Here is a 15,254-nt window from a genome sequence, read left to right as displayed (position 1 = left end):
TACACGCTTTCTTTCCTCTTTAAGCCTACTCAGGCTTGTTTCAATTAGGTTCCTGAGAGGAACCTTTCACCCCATCAGTTGGATGCACTCCATTCAAGGTGCCATTTCATCACCAAGGGAAGAATTTTTCGTCTCATGGATGGGCGAACGTCCGAACCGAACAGGGGTAAAATAGAGCGCGATGACGTCGGGTGAGCGTCCCGACACCATTGCGCACTCGTGCGATCTTTCGCTCAGTGGGCACGTGAGGGTGCTAGAGGCAGTGCCCGCCATTAATTAAGTGACCACTTAAGGCCCTAAACAGTCCAATTGACTGAGATTTTTCCTTGCCCGTGCGATTTTCTGCTCGTCGCACGGGTAAAACGGGCAGGTGGCCAGCCGTCATTTTCTCAAACCTCATCCAACAGTGGGATAAAAAGGGTCAGCAGCATTGCCAGTGTGAGTAGTGAGGAGTTTGAGAGATAGTTTGCTGCTGGTTGCTTATTTGAACTTGACAGCTTCATCTCTGTTCTGTGCTTCATTCTTAGCATTTCCAGGCTTCGTTTCAGGACCCATTGGCATCTCCAAGGACCCCCTTCTGTTACCCTGGTAATGGGGATTGTGGTCTCTGCTGGAGGCACCTCCCCACAGGAGGAAGAGAGGGGCAGAAGGGAGAGGAGGCCAGGTGGCCCAGTGCTGCATCCAGGGGAGCGACCTGTGGGAGGAGAGGCGCAGGCACAAGGGGCGCAAGGCTAGCAGGTAATGCAAGGTGGAAGGGACAACAGAAGACACCACTATCCTGCTGCCAGGGTTTACAGACGGTGATGCAGCGACCTCAATATGTCCAAGGTGCAATGCTGGACGAGGCTCCGCCTCTCAAGGGAAACAGTGACCTCCATTTACCATATGATTGAACCTGAGATCGGCTCTGACTGTGTGAGTGGACACCCTATTCTAATGGCTCTGAATGTCACAGTAGCCCTCAACTTCTATGCCTCTGGCTCTTTCCAGGGATCAGTAAGGGATCTGTGTGGAATCTCCCAATCAACTGTCCACACTTGCATCAAGCTGGTGACAGAAGGGGGAGGCGATGGTGTAGTGGTATTGTTGCTAGGCTAAAAGTCCAGATACCCAGGGTAATGCTCTGAGGACCCGTGTCCAATAAAAACCTGGAATTAAAAGTCTAATGATGACCATGAAACCATTGTCAATTGCTGTAACAACCCATCTGGTTCACTAAAGCCCTTTAGAGAAGGAAATCTGGTCTGGCTTAAATGTGACTCCAGACCCACAGTAATGTGGTTGGCTCTTAAATGCCCTCTGAACATGGGCAATAAATGCTGGCCTAGCCAGTGATGACCTCTTCCCATGAATGAATTTTTAAAAAAGAACCTCTGTTCAGGTGGGTGCTGACTTTTATTCTTTACTGTATGGACGAGGCTAGCCAAGCTGAATGAGTCAGAGGCTTTGCAGCGATTGCTGGGTTCCCCCGTGTCCAGAGTGCCTTTGACTGCACACGTGGCCATCAAGATGCCAGCAGGTCAGCCGGGTGCCTTCTTCAACAGGAAAGGCTTCCACTCCATGAACGTGCAGATAGTGCGTGACCACAGGATGCAGATTCTGGCAAGTCTGTGCAAGGTACCCTGGCAGCTCCCATGATGTGTACATCCTCAGGCATCCCCAGGTGCTGAGACTCTTCAGTGCTCCTGCCCAACTTGGTGGATGGCTACTGGGTGACAAGTACTGGGTGTTGAAGAGGTGGCTCTTGACGCCTCTCCGGCCACCCAAGAGCAGAGGAAGGGAAGCGTTACAATAGGCAGTGGTAGAGAGGGCAATAGGTCTTCTCAAGATGTGCTTCCGATGTCTGGGCCGGTCAAGGGGAGCACTACAATACTCCCCACAGTGGGTGTCACTGATCACGGTTGCATGCTGCGTTCTCCACAATCTGGCACTGGCAAGGGGGTGTCCACTGGAGGAAGAGGATCTTGATGGCGAGGAGAACGCTGAGGGCATGGAGACAGACCTTAGTAACTTCCAGGGAGGCAGCGACGCCTTGATCCAACCCTCCTTCAGCTGGGCTACCAATGATCAGCTTCAACCACATGCCAGGGCTACTTTCTCCATCCTGGATATCTGAAAGGACCCTTTCATTTGAACACAAAGAACACTCAGTGCCTGTGCAATAAAGTTCAGAGCCACCTACATCCAACATTACGTACTGGCGTTCCCTGCACCAATAAAATAAAAAGGTGAAGCATTCTCAGGCCATGACGTCAAAAACAAAATTTATCTCATTTTGACAAATCCAGACTATTTACATGAACATCTCTGGTCTTCATTCCCAGACCAGTATAGATAAAGTAAACATAAATGAGCACAAAATCACCCATGACCTGTCCCTCTTGTGCTCATGGTGCCTTGAACTTTCGTTTGTGAGTGCTACATCTAGGTGCTACCCCCTCGCTGGCACCGGCATTGGAGACAGCCTGCTGACTCTGCTGTCTTGTTGGCCTTGATGACCTTGGCAGCCGTCCTCTGGCCAGTGGAGCCTGTGCCGGCCCTGGCTGGGAGGGAGCGGGTAGTGCCAGGGCTGGCATCTCCCCAGTTGCCGCAGCCTCATCAGATGCCATGGTCACTGGCAGAGGGGCGGAGGAGCTGCTGCCGTCATCCAGAGCACCCTGAGAGGAGCCCAAAGAGATGACAGGCAGCTTGTGCGCCAACGTGAGGTCGCTGTGGACCTCGCTGCACACCATTGATGGGTGGGCACCTATCTGGGATACTGGGAGCCTCATCCATCTCCCACACTGGCCCTGACCCTCTGAGTTCAGTGCCTGTGTGAGGGCTTGCAGGTCCGAGCGCAACTCCAGGAATCCCTGACTCTGTCCCTGGAGCTGCCTCTTCAAGAGAGTCGCCACTCCCTCAATGGAGGAGGCAGCGCGCTGAGCCATGACAGTCAACGCAATGCTCACGCTCCGCATGGACTCCTCCATCACGGAAACCATGGCATGCAGACCCTCATGGATCTCCGCTAGATCTGGAAATCTACATCATAGTGCCCTCGTCTTCCAGTGACCATTGGGGGCTCCAGGTTCGAGGCTCACATCAATGAAAAGACGACACTAGAATGGTTGCACAAGCCGAAATTCTCACCTCTGTGCATTGCACTCTTACCTTGGTCTAGCACCCCCATCTCTCCACACTTGGTTGCGTGTCTGCTCTCAAGCTCCAGGGCATCTTGGTCATACCTGGAAAGGAATAGGAGGCTAGTGGAGCCTCAGCCAGTCCGTGACCTTTCTATATTGTTGTGGGCCGTCTTCCCCTGAAGCAACAGTTCATTCTCTACCTGCAGCGCCATTGCAGCCTGGCCAAACCCAGCTGAGGAGCACCTGGCAGGGCACTTCCGAGCCGCGACCCTCAAGCCGTATGGCACTCAGTCCATGCAACCAGGGCTCACCCCCTTGGCCATCTCCGGCATCATTGACAGTTGGCACTCAGATTCTAGCACCGCTGAGGTCCATGGGTGGATGGCCAGACTTTAACACATCTGCACACTGACCCATGCCAACATGGTGCTCACCCTTCCTGAGCGCAGCAGGCCGTTGAAGCGCTTCCGGCACAGCACCCTTGAGCACTGCACCACATAATGGCTGCTGACCAGCACTGCCACCTCATCCCATGCCCTCTTGGTAAGGTGCAGTGGCTTCCTCCTCTCATCCCTAGGGACAAGGGTCTCTCTCCTGGCAGCCACCTCCTCCAGGAAGAAAGCAAGGTTCTCATCAGAGAAGCGGGAGGCTGGGTGCCCACCCGACCTGCCCTCACACCTGCCATGTCCAGCTTCACTCAGGTCCATGGTGCCAGCTCAGGAAACGTCCTCAGTGACAGACCCGCCGATCGCGCCTGCCCAGCGACCTAAAGATTCTGCCCATGGGGTTGAATTTTCAGGCCCCACCTGTTGTAATATTGCCTTTAAGGGATAGCAGCATGCCTTTGTAGTATATTCGTGTTCAGCAGAGCAAAGGTTAAGACGGGACTGGAGAATAGTACCGCCAATGGTATGATGTAGAGAGTCACATGATAATAGATTGCGTGGGTAGCGTCTGGAGGGAGCCAGCATGGAGACAGCACCCATGCATTGCAGTACCTTGCAGCTGTATATAACTACGTGTTACCAAGAAATGGCTTATGTTCAACCATACAAGCCTCCAGATCTCTTCGTGAGACACCAAACGAACTTTTACAACACCACCAGGGATGGAAACTGAAGTGGATGGGGCCTGGAAATGCCAGCACCAGCCAGCATTCTGGTTTCACAACACTGTTCCCCCTTTAGTCATTTCAGCAGAAGTGAGGCTGACTACCAACCCCCAAACAACAGGTAGCCAATTGGGCTCATGAAGACCCTGGCTAAGCCCAATTAAAGTCCAGCTGCAGCTTTCCGCACTGTGGAGACCAGTTTTGGTGCCTGGACACAGGCACCCAGCAGCAGGCCGGGGGCCAGCACCTCAGGCAAGTCTAAAGGTCGTACATGCAGGTGCGGGTGCGAGAATAGCCAGATGTCATCCTGTAGAGGGGCTCCTCCTGCAACAATGCTGGCCTGGCTGCAAGAACCAGTCATAATCAAAATTTAAAAAGCATTGATAAGAAGGGCACCTCACTGTCATTTAGCTGCCATCACAGCCTGCTGCTGCTATCAAACTGGAAGGCTTCTGGTTGGCACTCCAGTTCTGAGAGCCCACTCAATGCCCATAGTTGGACAGGGAACCTGTCTCCATTAAGGGGGCGCATCTGAAAATCCCAGTGAGTGCATGGTTGCCCCTAGGGATGAGTTCAGGACCCAGAAACAGTCCCCACTACTGATTCCCACCCCCACAGGGATTACTCAGCCCACAGAATCTTTCAGCACCAAAGGAGGCCATTCAGCCTGTCATGCCAGTGCCAGCATTTTGAAAGACATAGCCACTTAAGTCCCACACTCCAGCTTTCTCTCCACAACCCAGCAATTTAGTTCTATTCAAATACATTTCCAGGGAATTTAACTCCACCTCACTCTGTTAAGTCAAGCCCTGACCCTGGAATTCCTGGAGTAAGGCTGCATTCACAATCTCATTGTGGTGCTGGTGTGAACCAAAACCGCTTCACGTCAATGACACAACTGTGGTGCAATTAACCCTCAACCATTGAGTGAATCGACCAGTGAAAGAATACACCTTTAAAAGTGCTAGACTGAAAGTAAATGCAAAAAAAAAAAATCATCAATATTTAGCCAAAACCATTAAACAACATTTTCATTCTTGGTTCCTTTTTGAAAGGAAGCTAAATTGGCACCAAAACAGGAACAGAAGAAACTTCTTACTGTTTCTGGTATCTCAAGTTTGCGTGAGTAAGTGAGTGAACATCGCAGAGAATTCCATTGCTTCTCAGCTTTGATTTATCTGGATCAAGAGGTGTTCACGAAATGTCATTCATCATCGGTGTAAATCTCTTATGCTGCCCATCATCTCTAGGAATTAATAAAGGAACATAAATTTCTAAATGAAGTGAATGTTATTTCATTATTTTTTCAATTGATGTACGTGCTGTGTATTTGCAGTCAGGGTAATGTGTTGAAGAAAAGGCTTGCACTAACAGAGTGTCTTTTATGACCTCAGGGCTCCAGACAGTGAATTACAACCAATGAAATGCCTTTGAAGTGTTGCAGGAAATATGGCGGCCAAATTGCACACAGCAAGGTCCCACAAAAAGCTGTGTGTTAATCATGAGATAATCTGTTTTTGTGATATTGGTGAGGATTAAATACTGACCAGGACAATGGGGAGAACCCCTCTGCCCATCCTCGAAATAGTGCTGCAGGTTATTTTACGCCCAACTATGAAAGCAGATGGTTCAGTTAAAGCTCTCAGCTGAAAAATGTGTTTAGTATGTTTTTTGGTTTGGAGGGTGAGCTAGTTAATTAAAGAACGTAATCCAAGCTATGCATTTGGTTATTTGATGGTCATTACCCTTTTAAGCAAAAAAACACATCACCTTGAGCCTGCAGAAATGCCTCCTGTGAACAAGCTCCAACATTAATTCTGTCTACGTTAAATGTTAGAAGTTGTCACTTGAGCGTGTAGTCATCTTAATTGATGAAAATGAGTGGTGGTGAGAATCCCACTAATCCAGTTCTGTGGGTGGATGCACTGTTTGCTGTGGTAAAGAGCACAAGAAAGTCAAAGGAACATGGGAATTGCTATACAAATTGATTTCTATCATTCCGGCAGTCTTGACTCAGTGGCAGGACTCTTGCCTCTGAGTCAAAAGGTTGTGGGTTCAACTCCAATACAGAGATTTGAGCTCACAATCTAGGCTGACACTCCCAGTGCCAGTACTGAGGGAATACTGCACTGTCAGGGGTGTCATCTTTAAACCAAGGCCCCCTCTGCCATTTCCAGTGAATGTGTAAAAGATCCTAAGGCATTATTTGAAGAAGGTTAAGGGAGTTCTGCAACATTAACCTTTCCCCAACCTCACTAAAAATGCATGTTCTGTTCACGATCGCACTGCTTTCTGTGAGAGTTTGTAGTGTTGGCTGCACTGTTTCTTAATTTGAGCAGTGACTACGCCTCCACTGGCTATATAGAGCACTTTGGGATGTCTTGTGGCAGTGCAAGGCACTATATCAATGCCTGAAATGACACGAGGAAAACCTAGCGGTGACAGCTTTCAAAAGTCATCTTTCCCTCCCAACTATGCTACACTCACCACATGTCATGTCTCATAACAAGTGCTCAGTTTCAATCAAATTTGTGCTGAGCTACTGGACTCAGCTTGGGCAGTGCAATTTGATTCAGTATAATGGGCTTAAGGAGAGAGAAAAACAGTTAGCTTTTCTCTGTCTGATCTTTATCCATTGGATGTAGGATCAGAATCCCCTCCAACTGGACTTTTATTTAAAATAAAACCCCCCAAAAGACTTTTGCTTCATGGACATAAACACTGCAAAATGAACAGGCCAAACCTCAACACACAGAGGCAGGCTGTACTGCCTGGGGTTAATCTACAAGCATGCCAATATCGAAACCAAGTCGATACTATGTAAGAACATTGGGACTTTACCATCTCAAAGACACAAAGCAGGTGCCATCAGACAATTCAATTAAAGAAACTGGGAGACCATCTTAGCAGAGGGGCCCAGACAACAGCCATCACGCAAACAAATATTGACAACAGCTAAGGAGAAATGGACTTTATCACATGCACACCAACTTGGTAGCCAGAGACATGGATGGTGTCCATTGTTTCGTTGTAAACAACATCGCGATGAATGCGTTTGTCTGGACCAAAGTTGGAACCAGAGTAAAGAGATTAAAAAGATGCTAAGCACTGACCATCCAATAGAATGTCTCCAGGAAATATGCTTTGATATTGTTGATAAAGTTTGTAATAAAAAGGCCAAGGCTGTGGGGCCTGGCACGGCAGTCACCAAGGAGGATCAGGAATGGTCAACCTGATTCATGGACCAACAGCTTGCACCCAAACGACCAACTGTGTTGGGAGTTGTAAGTATCAGCCAGATCCGGGGATATTGGGGCAGAGGTTTAAGGATAGTTTTAAGGGTAGCAACTAAACCATGAGGGGGTTTGAGTTGGACCGAGTAAGCCTTGGGGCAGAATCATGGGGTTTTGCCTGTGGGTTTTTCTTTTCAGTGGAGGCTTTTATTAATAAGTCGTGGTTTTGAATGTTGTGCGGTGTCGTTACACTAGTTTAGAGCTCTTGGATTAAGGCATCAGGGGTGTTTTGTGAATGAACAAGTTTGTGGCTGAGCCTAAAACCCTCTGTCTGTGTAAGTTTGCCCTTTTATAAAATCTTAAAGTCAAGAACTAACAGTAAGGGTGAACTGGCTCAAGAAGAACCCCTTACAGGAACAGGCCTAAACCTGCCGTGATATAGGGTAAGGGCAGTATCAGGCTTGGGAGTGAGTCCGTCCATAGTTGGGTAGCCTGTCAATACTTACTAATTAAGCTTGTACATTGGAAAGCGACTCGCATCCTATTTCAGCATGTGTAACCAACCGACTGTGGCTCAGTTGCGAGCACTCTTGCCTCTGGGCCACAAGGTTCTGGGTTCAACTGCTGCTCCTTCAGCACAAAACTCAAGGCTGACAATCCAGTGCAGTACTGAGGGAGTGCTGCATTGCCGGAGGTGCTGTCTTTCAGATGCGTTGTTAAGCTGAGACCACCATCTGCCTGCTGTATGTGGATGCAAAGATCATGTGGCATGATTGTGAAGGGAGGTGTCCTGGTCAATATATATCCCTCAATCAATACCATAAAGAGAATCTGATCATTATTGCATTGCTGTTTTTGGGAGTTGGCTGCCACATTCCTTACATGACAACAGTGACCCTGTCATCACATTTCAGAAGTATTCAGTTGGCTATGTAATGCTTTGAGGTGTCTGGTGGCCATGAAAAGCACTATATAAATGCAAATCTTTCCTTCTTTAACAGCTTCAGGAGAAGAACAAATTTGCACTCAGAGTTGATTACAAGCCAATTTTGGCTACATTAAAACAGAGAGAAAAAAACATAATGGCAAAGAGGGTTGGTTGGTTCATAACTGGGATTTGAACCAATTTGTTCAAATTGTGTTTTCTGTGGCTGTTACATTTTTCAGTCTTTCTACGCTTCAGATTCTTCTTTGGCATAAATCCTCCGTCAGCATTTGGCACAGGAACTGGTTAAAATTTGCTGGAGACAATTTCAGGCAAATAAAATACCCTGTGGATTTCTGATCAAAGAATCACTCTTATTTAAAGCAGCAAGATGGATAAATTAATTTAAAATGTGTTCTTTAGTGCATGCTGCCAGATAAAAATTATTTGAAAATGCAAAACAAAAAAAATTGGAAATAGCACACGTTCCTTTCATTTTCTTATTTTACAAACTCTGGCTGTCTTCCTTCTGACTAAAGCATGAAAGACCATGTGAAATCCAATAAAAAAACCCTGGGGTTAGCTTCATTTATTTGCTACTAGCGATGGAGTTGGCTCACCAACACCTTGATGTTATCAGGTGAGAAGATGGGGACCCAAGACTGAGGTAGCATAATTACAGAGCAAGAAAGTTACAGCATGAAGGATTGATGCTGTAAGCCTAAAGTCTGGAAAGTGACGAAAAGAGTTTTAGTTGGGAAAAGACTTCAGTCTTGTAGCATTTAGTGAATGAGTGAACCTCCAGTTCTTTCTGGGGAACTTGCTCTCTTTTTGAAATATTTAATACAGCTGGAATTTCCAACCCACTCGCTGCATTTTTGGCCAGCTTTTTGCATTGTTAGCAGTTGCCCATCATGGCGCTTGCTGCTTGTGCACTCCCTGTCCTTGCAGGCTGCTGATATTCACACAAGAATGTTGACCCTTTATGCTGTAAGCATTGCAACCACTGGTTGATGAGTGTGAAATTGAATGTCCTGTGTTTAAAACAGCTGAATAAATATATAATTCGTGGCTTTGGATGAATCCAAAAATACTAAATATGACAAATTTTCTTAACTAGTATCGACACCCGAATACATTACTCTCCCTCAAGCCTGTACTAAAATCACCACTCTGCAATCAGTCTATAACTATATTCTAATTAAAATGAGACTCTTGGGAGAGACATACAGTGTGCCAGATGCTAGGGGTAAATTTGGAACAAAAGATAAAAATCCAGATGGCCTTGAATGGGGAAACCCAAATTGGGTTCAATTTAAAATAGAAACAGAGGCCAGGGTTTTCTGGCCCCATCATGGTGGGACCCGCCATGGGAGATTCGGCCGCCCAGCCAATACCATTGTCTTTTGGCGGGACCGGGCGTTCCTGGCAGTGGGTGGGGCCGGAAAATCCAACCCAGAAAATGCTGGAAACACTCAGCAGGCCAGGCAGCATCGGTGGAGATATGTTAACAGGGAAGATTAAACAGGCTGGGGCTCTTCTCTCTTGAAAAAAAAAACTGAGAGATGTCCTGATAAAGCTCTTTAAAATTAGGATGAGAAAAAAATTCTGCTCGCGGATAATCCAAAACTATAGGTCATAAATATAAGACAGTCACTAATAAATCCAACAGGAATGTAGGATAAATGCTTTTAAACAGGGAGTAGTTAGAGTTTTGAACATGCTACCACAGAGCATAGTTGAGGCGAACGGCATAGATACATTTAAAGGGAGGCTAGATGAGGGAGAAAGGAATGGAAGGTTAACATGATAGGTTTAGATGAAAGAGGGTGGGAGAGAGCTTGTGTGGAGCATGAACACAAGTAGAGACTAGGAGGACCAAATGTACTGTAAATGCAACTTAGGCCAGAATCTTCCCGTTGGCATGCGGGAGCATAAAATGATGCACGGTGATGTCGGGCGAGTGCCTGTTTAATCTTCCCTGACAACATATCTCCACAGATGCTGCCTGACCTGTTGAGTGTTTCCAGCATTTTCCGGCCCCACCTGCTGCCAGGAACGCCTGGTCCTGCCGAAAGACAATGGTCTTGGCTGGGCGGCTGAATCTCCCATGGCGGGTCCCACCATGATGTCCAACCCGCGCCCGCCATTAATTAACGGGCCACTTAAGTCCCTTGAGTGTTCAATCGACGCTGATTTTTCGGCGCCCGTGCGATCTTCGGGTCAGCACATGGGCACAACGGGCAGCCGGGTAGGACACATTTGTATTAACCTCATCCACAGGCGGGATAAAAGGGCTAACTGGGGTCATGAATATGCACAGTCAAGTATTTATTTTTGAAAGTTTTTCAAACTTGCCTGTGTGATCTGCAGTACTTCAAAACGCATACCAGCTGCTTTTTTTCTGGACTCTTAACCATCAGGTCAGCACTCTGCAGTGAGGAATCTTTTCTGGGCCTGCAGGTTTCTGGAAGCCTTCCCTTAGCCTGGGAATGGGAGCTGAACTGTCCACTAGAGGCAGCTCCTCTGTGGAGGAAGGGAGGGCTAGAAAGGGGAGGAGGCCAGGAGTGCACATTCAGCCTCCAGGGGAGCCACCTTTGGGAGGACAGGTGCAGGCACAAGGGGCACAGGGCCAACAAGGCAGAAGGGGCCGCAGAAGATGCCACTATCCTGCTGCCAGAGTATACAGGCAGCGAAGCAGCTACCTCAATATGTCTGAGGTGCAGTGCTGAAGGAGGCTCTGTCTCTCAAGGGAGACAGTCAACTATATCTGTCAGATGATTGGGCCTGAGATCTCTGCGAACTGTGTGGGTGGACACCCCACAAGGTCACAGCTGCCCTCAACTTCTAGGCCTCTGGCTCCTTCCAGGGCTCAGTGGGTGATCTTTGCGGTGTCTCCCAATCAGCTGTCCACACTTGTGTCAAGCAGGTTACAAACGCTCTGTTCAGACGGGCATTAACCTTCATCCACTTCTGTTGGGACCAGGCAAGCCAGACACAGCGATCCAGAGGCTTTGCAGCGATTGCTGGCTTCCCCCGTGTCCAGGGTGCAATAAACTGCACACGTGTGACCATCAAGGCACCAGCAGGTGAGCCCGGTGCCTTCGTTAATGGGAAGGGCTTCCACTCAATGAACGTACAGATAGTGTGTGATCACAGGATGCTGATCTTACAAGGTACCTGTGCAAGGTACCTAGGCAGCTCCCACAATGCGTACATCCCCAGACATTCCCAGGTGCCGGGGCTCTTCAGTGCTCCAGCCCAGCCTACATCACATTAGGCACCTTCCCTATCCTTCCATAGCAAGGAGGCGCAAGCACGTGGAACGTAGAGCGCAGCAGATGGTTTGTTGCCACGCCACATTGAAGCTCCCCTCCTACCATCTCATGGCCCTGACTAGAACATTTCCTGGAGTTCTGACTCTGCGCCTAGGTGCAGCTCTTCCAGGTTGCCCCCACACCAGTCATGCCGGACTCAGCGTAACACATGCTACGGGGGCAAAACACATCTCCTCATCACCCTCTCAGGCTGAACTCAGCATGGGCAGTATCTGCTTGCCCACCCAGCAAAGGACAAATGTCGTCAATTATTCAGTGCAGTCATGACACTCAGACTTGTGGGGGGGGCAGCAGGGGGGTAAGCCGACCTGCTGGGTTAAATGCCCAATGCCAACATGGTACTCACGCTGCCAGAGCGCAACAAGTCATTGAAGCACTTGTGACACTGGTGGATCCAGGTGTGCCGCACCACATCGCGGGAGCTGACCACCTCCGCCACCTCCTCCACCTCCTCTCAGGCACGTTTCGTCACGTGGGGGAGCTCCTCCTCCCATCCGGGGGAACCAGCACCTCCCACCGTGCTGCCAGCTCTTTGAGGAGGGCAGCAAGGCAGTCATCTGAAAAATGAGGGGTGCACTGGTCCCCTGCCCTACCATCCAGCCTGGCCTGCTCTGCTGGCCTGCCCACCGGACTGGCCTGTTCATCAGAAGCCCTCTGCTGTGGCCTTGCATTTGCCATTGTGAGCAGCCTAGAAAAAGCTGCCAGGCCTTCTTTTAAACAGGCTGCCGGGTCGCCATTGGACCCGGCGGTCTGTGTATACCTGCCACCGCTCGCCCACTCCCGCTAGCCTCAGGAGTTGAGAAATACGCTGGGCGGGCCTTAATCGGACCACCCGCATAAAATGGCAGCGCGGACCTGATTGCAAGCAGCGATTGGGTCCGTACCTGCCCGCGCTCCCACTCAGCACCCCCACCAACCGGAAAATTCAGGCCTTAATTTTTATGTAGTTATTCAGGTTTGACTGGAGAGTGGATTTTTTTTTGCATTGAAAGGGAAATCTGCAATCCCTGTTCTTCCAACGCAAACCTGGAAACCCTGCAACTATGCAACATGGTTTGCTCTCGTGTTGAATAATTCATGCCTGGAACGGTGAGAACTCTTGGTTTGGCTGTTGTTCTTTAGAACTACACCAAATGTGATCATGAGGAACTTCTACCATTGTACCTGAGGCAGGGGCCTGTGATAAAACTTAATCAACATGTTGCTCATTCATAATTCACAAAATCGCAGTGCCTCACATTTTTGGTGTTAGTTATTCAAATTCCCACAATGAATTGATAAATAATTGATTTCAACTTCAACAAAGGCATTTCTTTCAATTATCTATTAGAAGATTAATAATTGATTTCCAGGAAATAAATAAATTCTGGATGCTTGCCACTCATTCGAGTGCAATAAATAGATGAGCAATCTTGATGCTATATTGAGGTGTACAGTTGTCTAAGAATAAAATGGGAGCCTTGGTATAATGGAACACAATTAAGCTAATGATTAGTACCAGTGATTGATGGTGGCAGGTTGACCAAGGCTTGGAGGTGTCAGCTGTGGCTCAGTTCATAGCACCCTCGCCTTTGAATCAGAGGGTTGTGGGTTCATGTCCCACTCCCGGAAACCAAGAACTGTGATTGTACTCAAAAGAGTTGCAATCTGTGACTGTTGATAATTCGAAAGAATTTTGACCATGGCTTGAAGATAACCGCAGCACAATTCCACCACCACAAGACTCATGAGAGGCAACGTGCTATGAACACATCGTTTAAGACCCCTACCCTCCATCCTAGGAGGTCATCCATGACCAGCTGGGCCTTTTTTTTGCCCAGTATTGAAAATAACTAGAAAAAGGGGCACATTATTAGTTTTAGACCTAGGTATTCAGGGGCAAAATCAGGAGGCCCTTATTTTCACAAAGGGCAGTGGAAAACTGGAATGCTAGCCCTCAAAAAGGCTCCATAGAATGTTTCTATGTTTCTACGATGCGGGGGTTCAATTGAAACTTTCAAGATTGAGATCAATATATTTTTTTAAACCAATCCTCATTATATATTCATGATTGAGAGCCCATACTTCCATTAGTGTATTGAATCACCTCAGCCCCAGGGGAAACATTGCTTGATTGACAGGTCTGGCTTTCTAATTCTTCTGTCAATTACACAATATTTATGTGCGCAAGATAAAGATGCTTTAAGTGCTTGCAGTTTCAACTATTGACACTTTAAAAGGGTCTGGATGATCGACACTTTTATTGACCTGTAGTAAAAAGGAGCCTTTTTTCAAAGAAAGTGGAAAGTTATCAATGATTGATTATTTTTTAAAAGCCTTTTTTTTACATATTGTATTGTCACGATCAGGTTTATTGGTTCTATACAGTGTATAATGGGTGAATGGGCATTAAAGTGCCATAGCTTGGCATAAGGGCATGAGGGGGCATAGGGGGTAGATGGGGGTCACACCTTGATATGGGAGCATGAGGGGGCCATAGGGGGTTGGTGGGGGACATGAGATGGCATGGATGGGGCACGTAGAGTTTGCGGGGGCGAGAAGATGCGAGGGGTGAGGGTTAGGGGGGGGTTTCATTATAACTGGGTCGAATTCCCACAGCACCAAGGCATTCTTTTAAACAGCTGACCTCGATGCCAGGCAGCCCCTATGGCTGCCTCCAAACTCTTTCCCAGGTCAGCTGGCCAGACTGAAGCCCACACCCGCTCCACCCTTGGAATGCACATCCCATCTTTCCTGGCACTTTCTCCTCAGGTGGATGGGCCAAGCCGAGAATTTTCCTGACTCCCGCTACCTGCCTCGAGGATGAAAATCCAGCTGATATTCCAATACTAGCCTTTACAGCAAATTTATCAAAGCTTCCAAATAAACTAGAAAATTGTAATTTCAAATGGGAGTGAAGAGCATCTCCCCATGATTGAAACTTGTATTTTTTATGGTTGTTTAGCTGTGAAGAGTATGGCCCTCATGGTGGCTTACTTGCACTGGAGAGAAAGAGGGAATAAAGCTTGTATATAAATAGGGCCTTTCACAATCTCAGGACATCTCAAAGCACTTTATAGCCAGTTTACATATGAAGCCTAGTTACTGTGCCATTGATGCTGATTAAGAATTAATTATTGGCCAGGACAATGAGGAAAACTCCCCTTCTCTTCTTCCAAAATAATTCCATGAGATCTTTAACCTCCATCCAAGAGGGCAGACAGGGTCTTGATTTAGCATCTCATCTGAAAGATGGTACCGCCAAATTTCCCTCGTGTGGTGGGAAGTTAACCTGGGTTATGGGCAACATTTTTAGCTTGGCGGGCACGCGCCCGACCTGCTCGAGCATAAAATGACGCGCGTTGATGTCGGGTGAGCATCAGTAGCACAGCATTTCAGTCGGCAGACGCGTGCCAGAGTCGGCAGTGCACCCGCTGACAATTAAAACGCCTTTTAAGGCCATTAAATTATCAATTAAGTTAAATTTTTCGCTGCCCGTCCAACCTTACGGCTGGCAGGCAGGTGAAAAGGCCAAGCGGCCTTTGC

This window comes from Cetorhinus maximus, chromosome 21 (genome assembly GCF_964194155.1).
Source record: "Cetorhinus maximus chromosome 21, sCetMax3.hap1.1, whole genome shotgun sequence".
NCBI lineage: Eukaryota > Metazoa > Chordata > Chondrichthyes > Lamniformes > Cetorhinidae > Cetorhinus > Cetorhinus maximus.
This window is presented reverse-complemented; position numbering follows the sequence as displayed.